Raw genomic sequence first — 13,948 nt, 5'->3', positions numbered from 1 at the left:
AATTAGAACTATAAGTATATAATATATGATAACAATATAATTTATTCAACTATTTTCATTTAAATTATTTCGATTGTCTCGCAAAATAAGCTTTAAGTCAGAGTCAAAAAAGATCAGTCGCGTAAAAACGAGTTAATTTTGCCAAAAATCACAAACATTTTTTTAGTGATGAGTGTAAATTTAATAGAATAGGCTCTGATGGAAGGCGAAATGAAGAATTTATTAACCCGAGATATACCATAAAAACATTAAAGGGAGCTGGAGGAAGTATCATATCTTAGCGTGGTACTGGGCCCATACATTTAATTGAAGGTATTATGAACCAAGAAGTGTAAGTGGATATCAGGGAACATATAATATTACGATACTTAAAAGATTATCTATTAAATTTAAATGAGTTTTTCAACAGAACAGTGACCCAAAGCACACTTCACGTAAGGCAAAAAAGTGGTTCAAAGACAATATTATGGTTGTTATGGAGTGGCAGTCATGCAGCATAAGCTTAAATTATATTGAGCGTTTATCGCACTACTTGAAATATAAGATTAGGGACAAAAAAGTGTCTTTACAAAGTTGTAAAAAATGAGTGGGAACAGATCCAGCAGAAAAATCTCAGTATTTAATAGTCAATGCAATAAATAAATATAAACAAAAATAATTATGTAAAAATACGTAAAATTAACTCATTCTCAGGTGTATACTAAAAAATTAAATGTATAAATTAACTCACTTCTCAAATTGATTGAAAATATATAAATTCAGCTTCGAATGTGAACAAAGAATGAATGCAGGTAAGTTATTAACAAAATGTTCTCGTAAAGTAATCGGTGTTCGATCGACCGGCCTATATTTTTTATATTATTAACAGGCAACAACGTTATCAATGTCGGTTAATCTCGTGCTACTGTTTCGAAAATATACTAGGGTTTCTACATATATACTTCAAAAATTAAGCATTTTTCATAAACTTCTAAAGAAATAAGCCAATATTTTTAACATAATTTTCCCAGATGAAAGATAAATACTAATTCTAATAATACCTGACTTAATTATAATTTAAATACATTATTTTAATCGGTTTTTAGTGAAGAAAAAATATTTTAAACATGGATACATTTTTGTTGAGAAGTACACCTGAATAAAAAGTTCATCTCATCAAAGCAAAAATACTATAAATATGGTTTTATATAATTTGAAAAAGGTAACTCGGTTCGTTTTTGTATGATTTGTTTAGGAACACCATCAAATTAAGCGATGGTTTCTAGTATACGTCATTTAATAACAAATCAAACCAATAGAATGCTTTGAGATGCTGAAAAATAATTTAAGAATTCAATCGAAAAGGCTGAAGAAATTTCATTTGATTCACGATAAAACTCAAATCGCCCTTTGGCAGAGATTTAAAAAAACACATTCTAATGCCAAAAACAATATATATCCAGCATTGGAGATCGCCGTTGGCATAATGATTAGTGATAAAGACCATTCCATTATCAGCCCACACGATTTCTCGTAAAATTCATGACATTTCGCGAACATTCCACTAAAGCAAAAAATTAACTTATGGGCCTTACAAATCGATGAAAGTACAGACATCAGCAACAAAGCTTAACTAATTTATTTTATGCGTATCAGAGGTAGTAAAAATCGTAAGTCAGTTTCTCTTTTGCTGTGAATTCAATTGCATCCTTCTCACTAACAACAATAAAACCAGGCAGTTATCTAGCGTTCATAATAAGACTTTCAATAACAATATTACGACTTTCAATAAGCGAGGATCTCATGAAGCATATCTAAACCGAATTTTGACCAATAGGAGAGCGCAAAAAACAATTATCACTTCTCAGAAGTTAAAAATCCACGTCAAAAGCGATAAAATCGTATCGGCGCAGTCGTAGTGGAAACGCTCGTTACCGAGCGTTCCCACTGATACAAACTGGATCAGATCCTCGTAGCTAACATTAAATAAGTCAATATGTAATGCCAGCATATTAAGGAGCCGGATGGCCACAGCTATAGGCGAGTCGGCAAGTGCGGATGTACTAGCCCTAACGGTCATCAAAAGAGGTCTCGATCGTGATTCTCGAAAATGTTCCGGAACCCAAAACGGAATTCCTCGAGAATAGCTGGATAGAAGGGAATATTTGGCTATTCGGGGATTCCAAATTATAGATCCCGATTCAAGAATGCTACGAACTAAGGTGTCATAGAGGATGCGAAAAACTGACGAATCGTCAAAGTGAAAGGCATTCCTCATAACAAAGCCTAGCATCTTGGAAGATTTATCACAGACGTCGTGTATGTGTAGAGAGAACCTCCATTTGCTCTCGAAAGTGATTCCGAGATCTTTAGTGGAAGTTTCTCTAGTCAAAATGTTACCACCGAGATGGTAGAAATAAGCTGATCGAGAAAATGACACAGTATGGCACTTTCCGACACTAAAGGGCAGACGGTTAACGGAAGCCCATCTCCACAGAGAGTCTAAATCACTTTGTAGAGAGTAGGAGTCCACAACAGATCGAATGCATTTATATAATTTTAAATCATCTGCGTACAGAAGAAAACTTGAATTTTTAATTGCTGTATTTATGTCATTAATAAATAACACAAAAAGCAGAGGTCCCAGATTGGATCCTTGAGGAACCCCCGAAGGGGTAAAATATTCTTTTGACAATCGTCCACCATAGGTTACAAACTGTCTACGATTGCTTAAATAACTCCAGAATAACCGAGTTAAATTATCTGAGCAACCGAGGTTCGACATTTTTTTTAATAATAACCTATGACAAACTTTGTCAAAGGCTTTCTCAAAATCTGTATACACGACGTCTACATAATTAGCAAATTAAAAATATGTTAAATTTTGCAGATTACAAGATTATCACATGCGCAGTCATTTGGAATTATTCTAAAGAAATAAATTACTTCGTATATTGTTAATGTGTATTGTTTTATTTTTATGCAAGTTGCATTGGCGTTATATTTAAAAATACATTAATAAATATAGTGAGACACAGCTTAATCTATAAACAATTAATTATTACAATTCTTGCATAATAAACTCTATATACAAACTAAAGAAATCCATAAAAAATGAACGTATATGTGACGTCTAGTCGTAGGAAAACACGAGCATGGAAGTGGAAAACTTTATTATCACATCTGCGAGTCAGCCATTCAATTTCCAGAAGCGTAAAAATACTTGGCTAATCTGGGCAACGGTGTTAGTTTATTCAGACACGATTTTGCTATATCAACTATTTTTGTATTTTTTCAATAAAATTATTCATCAAATAAGTGAAAATAGAAATGCTTTATTGTTTACGAATATTTGTGTTTTTCAAAAGTGCGTCATGAAGTTTCAAAATAATTTCATTACAATAAAAAAGCGCATACTCGCTAAAATTAAAAGCTTAACTGCTCACTCGGACAATTTATTTACTATCCCATAAAATAAAATTAAAAACCACCTTGAACCGCAATAACATTATTATTATATAGCTAGCGCGGTTTTAAAAATGTTTTATGAAGCAAAAACATCATTCGCAACGTAGATACAAAAGAGAAAAAATCAGCCGGACGATTACGTTATTACACAAACCGCAAAGCGTGGCAAAAACAATTTATGTACTGCTGTCACATACACGGCGTTTTTTACGTTCAATTCGAACATACAAAATCTGGCGCGTACGATTTCGCACGGTTAACTTTTAACGAAGGACAATCTAAATGTCGAAGTGTTAACACGATTATTATTGCGAATCTATCGTCGGATACGTTGAGCAATACGCAAATAGCCTTCGACATCCGCCAGATACGCTCTGTGCAGCGCGTAAACAAATTCGTTTAAAACGCGGTTCAAGAATCGGAATGAAAATTCGCGCCGGGTCGAATTCGAACGGACGAAAGACGACGCTTTTCCGAGAATCGCGAAAGAAAAATGAAGAGGAAGGAAAAAAGAGGTCGACGGCGTGCGATGACACTCTATGTGGCCGTCCATATCTGTCTATTTTTGTCAATATTTGAAGAACCGCTCAGGTCAACAAACCTGCGAGTCCAAAGAAAAATTTTAAATAATGAATTCACGTTTCACGTGGGACGTAAGTTCGCGCGATTTATTTATTGCGTCGCGTAATGAAAAAACAAGTCATCGAGCAACTTTTGTGTGTAGTGTGTGTATGTAAGAGAAAATAATAAATATAATGAGCGACGAAAAAACTTTTCGCATACTTAACGGTAGATCTCTCCGGCGGTTCTTAACGGCGTTAAATTACATTCGCACATGTATGTACGTGAATTCAGAAAGAAGTGTTGCTTCTCGAGTAGACCGAAAATCTCGAGGGTACTCCGACAAAAGAAAACTTTGTTAACAGCAAAGCAAACGAATAATTGTATTCGCAACTGACAATCTAAAAAATGTATTTGAGTAAAACACGCATTTAAATGGAATATTTCAAAACTATTGTCAATGACCCTCTGGTTTAAATTAAAGTTATATAATCACAAATTAAAACTATTTAATAAAATACATATATGTTATATAAAATAGCACGTGTTTTATTTTATTGATTTATTTAGCTAATAACTAACCGTATTATACACTAAAAAATTAACATTCCCCTGGCCGTACTCGCTTTCTATTACATACATACACACCCTTAAATTATCTCTATTTCTAGTATTACGTCTATGTACATCATTATTTTTTATTAAATGCAAAATTATTATCATAAATTAAGATACTCGTATTTTTAAATGAAAATTATTTTACGGTTAAGTTATATTTTCACTTGTGAAGTCCAAATAGATTTTCGCCAGCAGATTATATTTCTACTAGCGAAAATATAATTTAATTGATAGGCACTACTAAAATTATATGCTGCTCTAAAATGTCTATAAAAATCAATTTGACATTTGCGGAACATCCATTTGCTGTTCAAACCCAAACCTAACCTAATGAAAGTTCTAAAACTAATTATAGTTTTGAAACTTTTATTAGATCAAGTTCAAAATACAAACAAAGCCAACTCATCTCTCAAGAGAAAATAAGCGGAAGAAGAAATATAGACACACCTCGAATCTAGCATATTGCTTCGATATTACACTATGTTTTAAAAATATGATAGCTATCTTTACCGATATTATTACGGACTTATGATATAAGAGTATCGGTCAAAGTATATTCAAACCGAATTTTGATCAATAGGAGGGTGCAAAAACAATTATCACTTCTCAGAAGTCAAAAATTCACGTCAAAAGTAATAAAATCGTGTCGGTGCTGCCGCAGTGGGAACGCTCGGTAACGAGCGTTCCCACTGCGACGGCGCCGACACGATTTTATTGCTTTTGACGTGAATTTTTGACTTCTGAGAAGGGATAATTGTTTTTTGCGCTCTCCTATTGGTCAAAATTCGGTTTATATGTTCCTCATATAATTTGTAATAATATTATAAAAAACGTAGTGTGAACGCTCGTTACCGAGCGTTCCCACTGCGGCAGCACCGACACGATTTTATTACTTTTGACGTGAATTTGTTACTTCTGAGAAGGGATAATTGTTTTTTGCGCTCTCCTATTGGTCAAAATTCGGTTTATATGTTCCTCATATAATTTGTAATAATATTATAAAAAACGTAGTGTGAACGCCGGATTACGGAGCGTTCCCACTGCAACGGCGCCGACACGATTTTATTGCTTTTGACGTGGATTTTTGACTTCTGAGAAGGGATAACTGTTTTTTGCGCTCTCCTATTGGTCAAAATTCGGGTTATATGTTCATCATATAATTTGTAATATTATTTTAAAAAATGAAATGTGAACACCAGATTACGGAGCCTTCCCACTGCGTCGGCGCCGACACGATTTCATTGCTTTTGACGTGGATTTTTGACTTCTGAGTAAATATATTTTTATTTAAAACTACTCTCATTGCCCTATATTGAAATTGTTTGCTACATTGTCTTATATAATTTTAGATAAAATACCTATATTTCTACTATTTTTTATTCTTTAATAATTACAGTAGTGATATTTGGGTGCGTGTAGTTGGGGGACTGGAAAATACTCATACAATTTTTTGCAAATCAGGCGTGTGGTGAGATATCCTTCTTTTGCCTCTCTAACACATAAAGTAACGGGCACCTAAACAGCACGTCCCCCATTTTACGTGTTATTGGGGGGTCTACTCTACAACGTTCCTTAAAAATTTTTTTTATCTACAATTACTCTAATATTTTTATCTCTAATTTTTGTAGTTAACTAATCTATCATATATTTACAATTAATAATCATATTTTTAGTTTTATTTTCATTATTTTGTAAGCATTTTTCTATTATACTTAATTTGTTATTTAAGTTATCTACGACTTCTTTAACATTTTCACCTTTGCAATAAAATTAAATGTCGTCTGCAAACATATGTATTTCACATTTTTCTATATTATTATTTATATCATTAATATATATTATAATTAAAAAGAACAATCGTCTTAATTTGAACTCCTGTGGTGTAACACCATGAGATATTATAAGCATAATTTATTTCAACTTTTGCTTTCTCTTTTTAAAATAATTATCAAACAAACATACTTCTGTATATTGTTTCGAAGGCTCTCTTAAAATCCAAGAAAACTACTCAAATGATTTTGTTCCGAATCCCGATTGTTGTTCACACAGTTTGAAATAAGAAAATCTTTTAATTGTTCGATTACTACTTTTTCACACAATACAACATGTTAATTTGTCTCATTTCCTCAACCTTTATTTTATTTTGGATATTAAGGTATTTCTCCTTACATGTGTATAATATCATTCATTACTTCAGCATAGTTTTGGCTCAAGGTTTGCTTTGATTAATCAACTATCACAACAATGTGATGCGATACCTTATACCCATAAAGAAAAATACGTCCGTGGGAAATTCACCACAGATCTGAATTAGCCACCGCCGGCTACAATTATTATATAATTATACATCAACGGCGGAGTTCCTAGAAGCGGCATATTGGACATTAGCTCGTCCCAGTTCCGAAATTGGCGAATCCTCCCGGTGGATGTCAATGATGTATAATTGACTGTGACAACGGACCTCGAGAGAGCAAAAGTCGATCTAGTTCTTAATTAAGAAACGGAAAGATTGTACACTGGAGTACTTATTATATGGTGCGGTATCGTACGTTGCCACATCAGATAAAAAATCTGTCCTTAATCGCTTCGATAAGCTAATATCGGAGGGCTTTGACTCTGTAAATAATATTGTCAAAAACACGTGTTCGAAAAATTGACACAGACGCGGTGTTGTTTTAGTTGGAAAAGTGCCACGAGACGAATTTGTTAGATTTAGAGACATATGGATGAACGTTCAAACTAATGTTTGACATATTCGAGGTGAGCGTGTAAAAATAGATAAAACGCGAGGTAGACGAACCTTTATCCGCAATTTTGCGTTCAAAGTTCATAATCGCACAAATTGGATAAAACTTCGCAGTGTCGAGTTTTCTACGCCGTGTTTATTTTATAAGGTTTCATAATAAAACATATATATTTTGGGTTCGATTTACACCGCTATATCTAATCTAAACAACAATAAATCATATTAAGTCAAAACAAACGGCTTTATATTCTATTTATTTAACATAGTGGCCCAATATCATTGATATGACAAATTAAATAAATTCTTAAACTCAACAAGTGATCGACACGTGTGCGTTCGTGCAATCTTTAATTAGGCACTCGTTCATGCCAGGTCACTATCGTAGCGTGAAGGTGACGCCTTCAATAATTTTATAATGGACAATTGGCAGAAGTGTTAGCAAATAGTTTATTATTTTATATATTTAATATTAACACGGCAGATACTATATAGAAAATGTAAAATTGTTATAATTGAAACCCTTTCATTCAGACGTCACACACCCCATTGGCGTATATGCAACTTTTATTATTCATATTTATAGACACAAGCGTGTCGATTTAATTACAAAAAATATACGGTAGACGTGAATCTTTGTTTCGCGACGCTTTTCTGTTAAAAGCGGGAGACGTGGACGATTTTTTTTTTGTATGACGATGTTAGGATTTCAACACAGTTTTTATTATAAACAAAGTGTTAAATATAATGCAATAAAAAATATCGAGTAATAATAAGCACCAAAGCATATAAATGATTAGAGTTAACCAGTGTTTCTCGAAAGAGTTTTTGAGAGCTACAAAAATGAGCGCATTTGATGTGCTTTAAATTACTTTCAAATAATAGGATCAACCTCTTGCAGGTGGGTTTCATATTGACGCGTCACGGAGTTTTTAAAATCTGCCAAAGTTTCAAAGAAACCGCACCCGCTGCCAAGATTGTTACAATACCGTCGCTTCCATCTTTGTGATGTGAGATTAGCCATGAAGTTCGCTACCGTTCGTTTTTTGATCACATCTATAAAGGAATGATGTCATCGTCTCGATCACAATTCAAACTGCTTTCTATCGACGAAAACGCTCCTCGGGGCCGAATTTGTAGGTGGCAGTGGGGAGACGCACCACCGCGCCACACGCACGCACGCCGGTTGAACGACACGCGGCGTCCCTGACCCGTTTTCCGCGTTTCGCACAATATTCTGCGGCGGTTTGCGCAATCTCGAACCATGCTGCCGGCCGGCGTCCGCCGAGCCAGACCGCCTGTCGCCGCCGAGGAAAATTTACGACGAAGAGCGCGCGCAGCTTACGCGCCTGAACGTAAAAGCAGTTGTATTTACGCTAAATAGTGTGTGCGTCATACGCGGCAGGGAATCCTTGCAAGCGTCCGGTTCGCCATTGTCAATGTACACTACATATTATCAGGTTACATAAGGACATATATGACGTTTCCAGACTTAACATCATTTCCTCTCTCAATGTCTGTATTAACCAGGGCTTTTTTTAAACAAAAAGGATGCCGGAACACACTTCTTGTCATGCATTTCTACTAAAGAAAATTATATTCAAATATCTTTTAAATTCAATTTAAAGCAGCTTTTCTTATGCCTCGAAGCGCATAAAAAAATCATACAGGCGGCCCTCGACTTTCGCACAATTCGCTATTTGGCATATTAAAAAAAAAACAATTTTTTTAAATTTAATTTTTTTTTTAAAAACGTTTTGATAGCGGTGAATCTTTTGCTTCAATCGGACGTTCGTACGATATGTTCAATTTTGCAAAATAAAAATATAATTTAAGAACACGTTCAAAACTGTGGAAAATAAAGATATATTTCCACAATCTTTAATGATATGTTTCCAAAAAAACACAGCAAAAAAAAAACATGGATGAAATGGAAAATCTTTGTCATCGTAGATCGATGACCAACATCAACAGGATGTCCCTCTGAGTATTTCAATTATTCAAGCAAAAGCTCTTAGTTTGCACAAAGATTGGAAGGATAGATTAAAAAATATTTTAACACGGTTTTTCAAGCAAGTAACGGTTGGTTTTACAATTTTAAAATGAGGTATTCTTTTCATAATATTAACTTTACTGGAGAATCGGCTGATGCGGATAAAGATGCTGCAAAAGAATTTATTTCCTAAGTATCCAAAATTATTAAAGATGTAGAATATTCCTCTAGCCAAATATTTAATGTAGATGAAACAGGTTTATTTTGGAAAACTCTTTAACAATGAAAAATATGTATGAAGCCTTCACGCACCAAGACAAATTTTTAAATATTATGGAAGATTGTGATCCCAATGGAGAACGCATATCTCAAGTGCGTGGGGCGATCAATAAAAACATAGCATGTTATAAAATACTATATGAAGAAAAGAAAAAGAATAGTGGAAAACAGTTAACTCTTGATAACTTTTCAAAGGAAACACCCGCAAACCCCACTTAAACGTGTCTCTTAAACGATTCTTAAACATCTTATATTTACTTGATAAATAAATATTTTAAAATACACACAATTTCAATTTTTTTACTTCCCTCGACTTTCGTACATTCAACATTCGCACACATTTTCAGGAACCAATTATGTGCGAAAGTCGAGGGCTGCCTGTATATTTTTCTTTACGTTAGACATGTCAAATCTAAAGTTAAACTAACGAATACAATTGAAGAGTAAATATAAAATTGTGATTTCCCAAGTTTTGACCAATTCTCGTATGATTACTTTTTTTAGTGATGGTGTTTAGGACTGAATGACACCTAAGAAACCCCGATCAACGTATTTTGAAAGATCGAAAAGTGGCAAAGGTGATACGACGAGTTTGATGAACAAAAATTCCGAAACTGTATTGGTCTTGACCGAAGCTCTTATTGGGATAATAATTAGCGAAAACTTAAAAAACTTTCACTTAAAAAATGGGAATGGAATTCTGAGCATATATCAAACGCAATATTTTTTCAGGATGGCTCTTTAAAAATGTACTTGCGAAATTCATCAATTACTTTTCTTTCGTTTAGTGGTAGTCTGATTGACATGTTCCTAAATTTCATCTCTCAAAATGTCAAACGAACAAAAATTATCTTCAGCCTAATATGTTTAGTGAAGTACATCCTTTTATAAATTCAACATGGAATAAAATGTTTTCGAGGATACCAGGATCATTTTGTGAAAAAAAATCGTGGTGTGAAATTGTACAGCAGTTACAGCACATTTAAAATATGGTCCAAAATCACGGACATCATTTGAATTAAGACAGAAAAATGGATGTCATTTAATAAAATACTATGAATTTTAATGTAATAAAAATATTAAAAAAACCGATAGCTAACTAGCCAAATTTTTCCCCCTCTCCCTGAAAAAAGCATAAATGACGTCCCTGATTGCAATTTTCGGGTTATCCCTAAAAAAAGTCTATCTCGAAAATATTTTTAATTATAAATTATATTGGAATATATTTTCACCAATAAAAATATAATTTATCTCGCAGGTGCTAGTAAAATTATGTGATTTAAACTTTTCCATACGTAATAATATATACAGTCCGTCCAAGATGTGAACGCTCATCGACATAGTATAGGTGAGAAATATAATAGGGTGACCATGTAAAATTACACATTAATTTTTCCTTTTCTAATTTAATTTGTTGAGGAAAGTGTAAAATATCACTTTCTTACACATTTTGTTTATTTATATACATATTTAATTTGAAAACATGAGAGCAGTTTTAGAATTACTCTCCAGGCTGAACATCTGTATAATGTAATATTTAAAAAAATGTCAATAGAATATTACAGGAATTGTTTTATTGATTACAAAATACCACAAGATGACAATAATTTATAAAAAAAATATAACACATTATCATTTTTAATTCAATTTCCAACGTATGGTCACTCCACCATTAAAACAACCCTGATTTAGTATTGGTAACGTTCTCCTATAGGTGTAAACAAATTCGCGGAAAACTGTATATGAATGCATGCATGCGTACACGCACCCTTATTCCCAACACACATACTTCATTATTAATTTACATGCGATGTATATTTTTCAGTGAAGTCTAAATACATTTTCACCAGTAAATATATATTTCTACTAGCGAAAATATTATTTAACTGATATGCACTAGTGAAATTATATATATAAAAGTTGGTTAGTCAGCGGTCGTTTTTTTTAATATTTCCTCCTCCCCTAAAGGACGTCCCTGACTGGTTCCGGCACAAAAATAATAATTTCAGCCAATGTGTGATATCTCGTAACACCTTACGGAAATCTTTAATTATTCAAAAGGAAAATATACATATTTCCACAAACATCTTTATATCTGTTATATTAGTATGGAACATTTCATGATACTGAGAATTCATTGCTTTAATAAAATGCCAAGATCGTTAAGTCCTTAGAAATATAGAAAAGCATGACATCAACGTTAAACCGTAAACGATTCATCGAATGAAGTCCATCTTTGATGAGTCCAAAAAAGCATCTCGTAGAAATGAAATCTTTTTAATGGATTTTTATATTTTCAAGTAGTAAAAAACGAAATCACAACATCGCAAAACAAATTTTCGTCGTCGTATTTTGTTCCTAATAACCGATAAGCATAGCGAAACGAAGATTCTCGTCTCCCGCATACAAAGTGTTTATGTCTTTCTTTTAGATTTTACTCTTTTAGCGATGAAAAAATTAAACTGAAATTGATACCATGACGCGTAAAAGCAACATTGCAAGATCAAATACATTGCGAAAAGCAATATAATTTGATAATAAAATACGGAATGGGAAAATTTGTAATAATTATTCCCCTTCGATATTGTTAATGTTAATATCTACAAATTTGGGTCAAATGGTTTGAATTTTTGCACAACTGCTTGATAACCGGCAATAAACGTTTATTGCAGACAATAAACGCCAAATGTACACATATAGCTGTTCAAATTCAATTTAAACGTTTTATGAAATAATTAGACAATGGTATTGTTATGTACGACGCATACGTGAAATTAATTTACATACACGAAAATAATTAGATTATTCATATAGTGGATCCGCGTAAAATCCGCCGGTTACGGTGGACGGTTAGCGTCGAAAGTGACACGACACACGAAACGACGTAGTATGTGAACTTTTACAACGTAAATGTAAATCACTATAATTTGGGCTCGTCGTATATGGCGCGCGACCCGAAAAAGGTTCGCTAAACTATTCAAATACACACGAGCGTTGAGCAATAATAATTACAATCACAAATAAAGCGCGGCACACACGACAATTGTACTCGTCCGACGCCATTTGTCAACATGACACCGCAAATTGAATACGTGGTGGTGATAATAATGATGACTTTTGCATTTAAACAAAGTGCAAAAAGTACATGAGCATGGCGTGTATTAATTTAAGACGAATAAATTGAGTTATGATTTTATGCATACATCATCTATAATCTGTTTAACTAAACCTAGACAATAGTAGCGGGCGACAACAACATTTATCAAGCAATAATATTAACCCGTTAAATGTGCATCGAATGGCAATTTATTACGTATACGATTTTCTTTTATATAACGAAAAACAGACGCATTGAAAAGCGAAAAACGTATTTTTTTAACGCGTCGTGTACTTTTTCATGTTTACGCTAATTTGTGTAATTAAATAACGAGCAAAGCGGCTCTTTCACTATTCAATATGTACGCATTATAACTTACGCAACGGTTTTTTATTCATATTTAGGTCGAAGTTATAGCTCTCGATTGGCAAGTTAACTATCCAATTATCGTCAACTAAGTGTATTTAGCACACATAATAACTATAGATAGATTTGCACGTTTTTGAGTCACAAAGAACAAATGTTTTACGATCGTAAAAATACATGCTAGAAACCAATAATATTGATTCCTTCCGTACGTAAGCACACGTTTTTTAATACACTATGTCAACACACACGTGTTTGGGATTATTTAAGCGTTACGCTACTGTGTTATTTTTTTATAATAAAAATCTATACAGGGGTGTGACAAAATAATTGGACCAAACAAAATTTTTCATATTTTTGTAGTTTTTACACACTTCTATATAAATTAAAAAAATAAAATCAATACTTTTATACAAAAAAAATATTTTCACATGTTTTTTATTTAAAAAAATAATATCTAATAGCACCTTCTATATTTTGAATTACTTCGAGTACTCTCTTCTAAGCATACTTATACTCGTTTACGTTTTCACTAGTGAAGTCTAAATACATTTTAATCAGTAGATACATATTTCTACTAGCGAAAATACAGTTCTACTGATATGTGCTAGTGAAAAAATACAGGCGGCCCTTGACTTTCGCACAATTCGCTATTTCGCACATTTAAAAACAAAACAATTTTTTAAATTAAATTTTTTTTTTAACAAACGTTCTGATAGCGGTGAATCTTTTGCTTCAATCGGATGTTCGTATGATACAAACAGGTCTACGATATGTTCAATTTTGCAAAATAAAAATATAATTAAAGAATACGTTCAAAATTGTGGAAAATAAAGATATATTT

The 13,948-nt window shown here is 33.0% G+C and overlaps 1 protein-coding gene across 4 annotated transcripts in view; it reads right to left on the bottom strand.

Annotated features, from left to right (window-relative positions):
* The window catches only part of LOC148228875 (uncharacterized), a 113,135-nt gene that overhangs the window by 22,189 nt on the left and 76,998 nt on the right, over positions 1-13,948 (bottom strand). The window lies entirely within an intron of this gene.

This window comes from Plectrocnemia conspersa, unplaced genomic scaffold (genome assembly GCF_051122295.1).
Source record: "Plectrocnemia conspersa isolate PC_06_02 unplaced genomic scaffold, ASM5112229v1 ptg000012l, whole genome shotgun sequence".
Classification (NCBI taxonomy): Eukaryota; Metazoa; Arthropoda; class Insecta; order Trichoptera; family Polycentropodidae; genus Plectrocnemia; species Plectrocnemia conspersa.
Note: the sequence above shows the minus strand (reverse complement) of the source record. Positions and strands in the feature narration are given on the sequence as shown.